Source organism: Olea europaea, chromosome 4 (genome assembly GCF_002742605.1).
Source record: "Olea europaea var. sylvestris chromosome 4, O_europaea_v1, whole genome shotgun sequence".
Lineage (NCBI taxonomy): Eukaryota > Viridiplantae > Streptophyta > Magnoliopsida > Lamiales > Oleaceae > Olea > Olea europaea.
This window is the reverse complement of record NC_036240.1, coordinates 13,021,900-13,028,187: the sequence shown is the minus strand read 5'-3', so window position 1 is coordinate 13,028,187 and position 6,288 is coordinate 13,021,900.

Below are 6,288 nucleotides of genomic sequence, written 5' to 3'. Positions count from 1 at the left end.
TTTACTCCATTCAATTTGGTCAAAATTGGTAGAAGTCTATTTTTCTTCGTCAGCTAATGGAAAATTGGAAGGATTCCATCCATTTTGGACTTCAACTACTAATTTTTCAAAGTTTTGGAACTTCCGTTGTCACAAATGGAAGATTAGGGTAAAAGTCTATTAAAAACTCTAAGATTTAGGGCTATTGCTGCAATTTTCCCTTCATTTTTTTATAAAAAATATTGTATCATATATGGTCAAGGTAACGTTATTTTGTTTTCAAATGTTAGATTATCAATAAATAATTAATTACACAAATTTTTTTTCCCCTTAATTTGGTGATATAACATTCAAACATAAATGATATTGTTTTATTTAAACTCAATTCTCACTACCGTACATATTCTAACACCAAATTTAAAATCAACTTATTTTACTTAGCACTATAGATATTCAATCACTTAATTTCTAGATTAACCTCGATCACTATCGCACGAAATGATTGTCATAGGATTCTTCCAACCAGCTCTTGTCATTTGTATGGCAGCTAAATTACCTAAATGGTTATAAAATTATATTCTTCTCATCTCATAAAAGATAGATTTACATTTTTTTTTCATGTCCTAAATTATATGTCGCTTTCCTTGTTAAAGTATATTTATTTTTTTATTGTTTAATATGATACTGTTTGACATGTCTTATTAGGAGCAAATATAAAGTACTCCTATTTAAACAATTATTTAATGCAAGAATATACTAGAAAATAATTATTAAAAATATTATATTTAATACTATATTAATTACATTTTCCTAAATTGTGAGAAAATAAAATTAATTATATCTTTATTGGACTGAGGGAAAAATTATAATAATAATAGTAATTCATCTTTTCGTAACCCTCAAGAGTAGTTTAGTGGTCAGATTTTGAGTTTACTCCGCAATGTCACAAGTTCAAATTCCTTCAGAGTCATTGAGGTGAGTACTTGATTGTAAATTTCAGGGCCTCGTGGAATTAGTTGAGATGCGCGTAAGTTGGTCCGAACACTAACAGTCATATAATAATAATAATAATAATAATAATAATAATAATAATAATAATAATAATATATCTTTTTATCCATTTGCATGTGCATATTTGTCAAATATTATTTGTTTGTAAACTCGTCAAACTATATTTCTATCTATGTATTATGTACGATCCACAACTTCAACTTTTTCAACCACACATTCCCTAAATTTACGTATCTTTTTCAATCAGTCGAAATTGAGATGATCAATTATGAATTCAACCTACTTACCCCTTCCAATGTCCATACTTTGTTTCCTCTGTTTACTAATTTTACGAGCATTAGATTGGATAATCGATTAAAATTGGGAAAATCTAGAATCAATCAAAATTTTGATACAATTACATGTTATTAAAAAAAAAAATCTAAAAATCAAAACCCGTCAAAGATCCGTAAGATTATCTAGTTATTTATAGGTGAATCACAATCAAATTTACTAGTTCATCTTTTAACAAAGAAGATAGTATTATAACTCCTTTATTTAATTATTTAATATTGTTAACCAATCAATTTTAATTCCAAAAACTCCCAAACTCAATACTTGGGGACACGTGTCTCTTGAATAATTATCAAACATCGATGAATATTGAACGATGATGTACATGCCTCTAACAATTGCTAAAAATATATTAGTCTAAGATATTAAAATATTAAATGATTTTCTTTAGTAGGAGCGGTTATTAATTAATCCATGTCTATGAAATTGAAATCAATCAAAATTATATGAAGGATGATTTCATATTAAAAATAAGTTTGTAGTGCAATAAAGAGTAACATTGAGTAAACATACTTATATAATTACGACAATGCTACATATACCGAATTTTTTATTGAGCCTTTTACCTATTACTCACAATAGGGGTGGGAACCACATGTGGGCATTTTTAAATTCATGCGGGCCCGTACATTGTGAGAGGGTGTAAAACATTCGGTAAGAGATTGAGTGTATAAATATCTTTTTCCTAATTGGAATTAGCGATTACGATATGTACAAGCACAATTTTAATCGGTTGAAAAATTAAATTTACCTATTTTATTGGTCAAAATTCATGAGTATCCCACGTGGCTTTAGATTCAAAACTTTAGGAGGGTGTTCTCTTCGTGGTTGAGTTTTCTGTTTTGAATTTCATTTTGAGTTTTATGTTTTGAGTGTTCGTTTTGAAATTGTTGAAAGCGCGTTCTTTTGGTCATTTTAAAAAAATGTTTCTCAAAACGTAAAAGTCGAAAACGCGTTTACTGTCGGCCAAACCCCAAGCCTGTTTCGAAAACCATCTCCACCACCCAATCAACCCTTCACCCACCGCCATCATGGATCAAATTTCTGGAAATTTTTGGCCACCAAGACCATCGGAAAGCCCTTAACCTCCTCTTCAATTCTTAACCAACATCTCCCCATAACTCAACTTGATTTGGCAGGAATCAATCCACAAAGTAGGCTGTTTGGACCTTTGAAAATTGCCAGAAACTCCACCTCCAGCCACCAACTTGATCGGAGCTCACCATCGGTCGATTGCTCACCACAAACTGACCCGAACCATGGTCCCAATTTAACACAAACAACAATTCAAAAATCTAAATTTAACCTAGAAATTTTGGGCGTCGCGAAGCCTGTCCAGCAGAATCCGATTTTTGTAGATTCCGACGCTGTCCGATCGACCCATGGTCGCGGACCACATGGGTTGAACTCCTCTTCACCTAGTGCACCTTGTGCAGCCATGGGTCAACCCGAATTTCGCCCAGAAGTTGATTAATTTATGGGTGCAATTAGATTGCTTGTGCAAAAAATTCAAGTGGTCCACTGTTTTCGAAGTGCCCAAGTGTGGCGCCGCCACTGGGGTGAGGTGAGGAGGTTCGACTGATGGTGGAGTTCGGTGGTCTAGGTGGCGGGTGGTGGTGGAGTTTGGAGGAAGAAGGCAACGACTGTGAAGGGGATGAGAATTGAAGAAGACGGTGGAAATTTTTTAATTTGGGCCGTTTTCCGCGTTTTTTGATTTTCACAAGTTTTGTACACAAAAAAGCCAAAACGATGTTTTGTTCGTTTTGTGTTTTCTTCATAATTTTTTTTTTTTTTGTTTTCGAAAACAGGAAAGAGAATGCGTTTTCACCGTTTTGAATACTCGAAAACAGAAAACGGCAAAGAAAACAGGGCCTTACTTATTTATATTTGACGCCAAGATTATTTATTGCTAGCCAATTCCCGGAGTTGATGATTACGACAACCGTAATTTTAGAAAAAAATTTCTTAATTTTTTTTCTTCTTTATTGTTTATAATAATCGAATATAACCTTTAAATTATGGGAGATTATTAACTGGACAAAATTAAAGAAATTGGCCTCATTTTACATATTATTGTTGTTGTTGCATTTTCTTCTTCTTCTTCTTTTTTTTTTTTAGCATATTAAAATTATTGATGATTATTAGTTAGATCGAATTAATGAAATTTGCCTAATTTTGTAACATTTAAAAAAAAAAATCTCTTTTTCTTTATTTTCTTAGATTCCAACATTAAATATTCAGCCCTCTATAGCAACAGGCTGGGGACAAACATTTGGGACAGCCACCTCGGCCCCTGTCCCACACCTCGGCCCCTGTCCCAAATGCTTGTCATGAGATCCTGTTGCTTTAGTATAAATCTTAAATATTAAACCATGTCACTATTAACGTTACTTTGTAAACTAAATCAACGGGGGAACTTATGACGAAATCGTGAGTTTTTGTACCTTTCTCATCCTATTTTAATAAAACAAAACAAAGATGAAATTGTCCACCCATCCTTCTATCCTTTTACTACTTTAGAACTTTTTGAGTAATCCATCAATCAGAATCTATGTCAATCAATTAAAAGTTGGACTTATCGAAATCAATAGTCGGTAGAATAGTCATCTGTCATCGCGTGAATAATACTTAATTCATTATTATGTTACTTTTTTTCCGATATCGTACACTTAATGATGATCACTTGGCAAGGAACGATATTATTCTGTCGTTATGCAAATATGATTGCTATATTTTGTTAAGGAATGCACGAAAAGTCTAAATGTGCAACAAAGGTACACATTCAACAAAGCGATGTCAACATTGCATTTACAGAGTTGGCCAATATAACATGTGCATGATTTGTCGATAGCGCGTGTGGGAGTGGTCATTGTATGGGGTAGAATTGCCCAATGAATTCTTTAGGATTTTCCAACAACATTGGCACGAATTGTCGATGGCTAGGGATGGAAAGCTCCAGGCTTCGAATTTAGGCATCAAGCCATGAATACTGTACAACTTTGCTATCTAACATTCCTAACAATTACGGGTGTCAACTGTAAATTCAAGTAGATGTGTTTGATATATATATATATATATATATTAGAATTTCGTCTCAGAGAGTTTACTTCGATTTTGAGAAATAAAGGTTGGGTTTACTCGTAAATGTTGTGTTGCATTCTTCTTTATCTATTTTTGTTCTTTAAATTAACATGGGTAAACGAGCCTTTTTTTTTTTTTTTTTTTTTGGAAAAATGAATTTTTTAATAATGATTTTTCTGAATAAGGTGTAAATATAAGGTTGGAAAAAATTGTTAGCCTCAAGTGAAAATTATTTTACTTGGAGAATGTAAAAAGTAGAAAAAAAATTTCAGTTACGTGTAAATTATTTTATTCGAAGAAATTGTAATTAAAAATAAATTCTAAGAAAAATGAGTTTTTGTAAAATGGGACTCGAACAGGGACATAACCTGCCTACGTGCGAGTCTTGGGGTGCATCAAGTTAGTTGACTGCACAACTCTTAATAGAGAATTGGTTTTATAGTGGACATGTGAATTGTTGCATGTGGGAGTCTATGGCTGGGCAAAGGTCGGGTTGGGTAAAAGTTTCAGGCCCAAAACGACCAAAGTTAATTTTTATATTTTTTCTCGTATTCTTTATTGTTTATATAACAAATATGACATTTAAATTATCGTGAGTTTTTGCACTCTTCTCATCCTATTTTAATTAAAATAATATAAAAAATATATATAGTTGTCCATCCATCCTTTAAAGTTTTAGTAGATTTTGAACCGTAGGAATAATCGCTCAGTTGAAATTTATGTCAATCAATTAAAAGTTAGATATATTGAAATCAATCGTCAGGTAAATAGTCCACCAAGGCAAAATATATAGTAGCTTATGATGCTATGAAATGACATTGATTAAGCGGGCTGTTAAAAGAAATTTGTTTTATTATTGAAAAATATTAAGTAATTTAGAGATAATCAAAATGCAATTCATTTAAGAGAAAGTTATGTGTATCATGATAGGACAAAGCATATAGATATAAAATTTCATTTTGTTAGAGACATGGTTGGTGATTACACAAATTAAAATTTCAACTGTTTAAAGTTTGCTTAACTATTCTAATTATTACAAGCATGTAATATTTTGAATAAAGTAAGCAAGATTGTTTGTAATAATTTTAAACTTTTATTTTTTTATTTTTATAGGTTAATCAGAGCAAGTGAAACAAATGTTAGAAAATTTTGATACTAGAATTGAGTCAAGAGTTCAATAAGATGGAAATTGTTGATTAATGCGTCACATTGACTGGATTGAATTTGTTTTTTAACAAGAATAAAGCCCCTTCCCCTCACGAGGGGAGGGGCCCAAGCCCATTAATGCGCTGGCCCCGCTCCCATGTGAGGGGGCTGCAACTCGGTATATATGTAGCAGCCCCCTTTTAACAGATGCATGTTTTGTAAAATGATGTTTTTGACTTGTTAAACAGATTGATCTGTACCTTACACGTGGCTCAACTCCAGTCATTGGATGGGCGAGTTATATGTCAATTCTGTAAGTGCTCTAACCCTATTTCAAACACACTATTGTGTGCGCACCTTCTGGATTTTCTAGTTTTCTTTCATTCTCTCTAATTCTTACATATTTCACTGTAAAATTTTGAGTGAATTTCTTGTTTACTTCGTGTAGGTAAATGAAAAGAAGTTTCTGTTTACCTCGATGAAAGTATTTGTGTAATTTGACAAGTTGATAGAAATATTAAAGAAAACAAAAGATTTCTTCGTGTAGTTGTACTAAATAATTACTTGTTTGCGCTTGATTTACTCGGTAGATGCTAAAGGGGTGAGTAACATTTAGAAGAATGTAAATTTTCAAACCGGTTAATAGATGAAATAGTTTCCGTGTTCAATAGTTAATTTTCTGCAAAATAATATATTTCAAGATTAATACTGATCTTTATCGCACAAAACGAATATCAC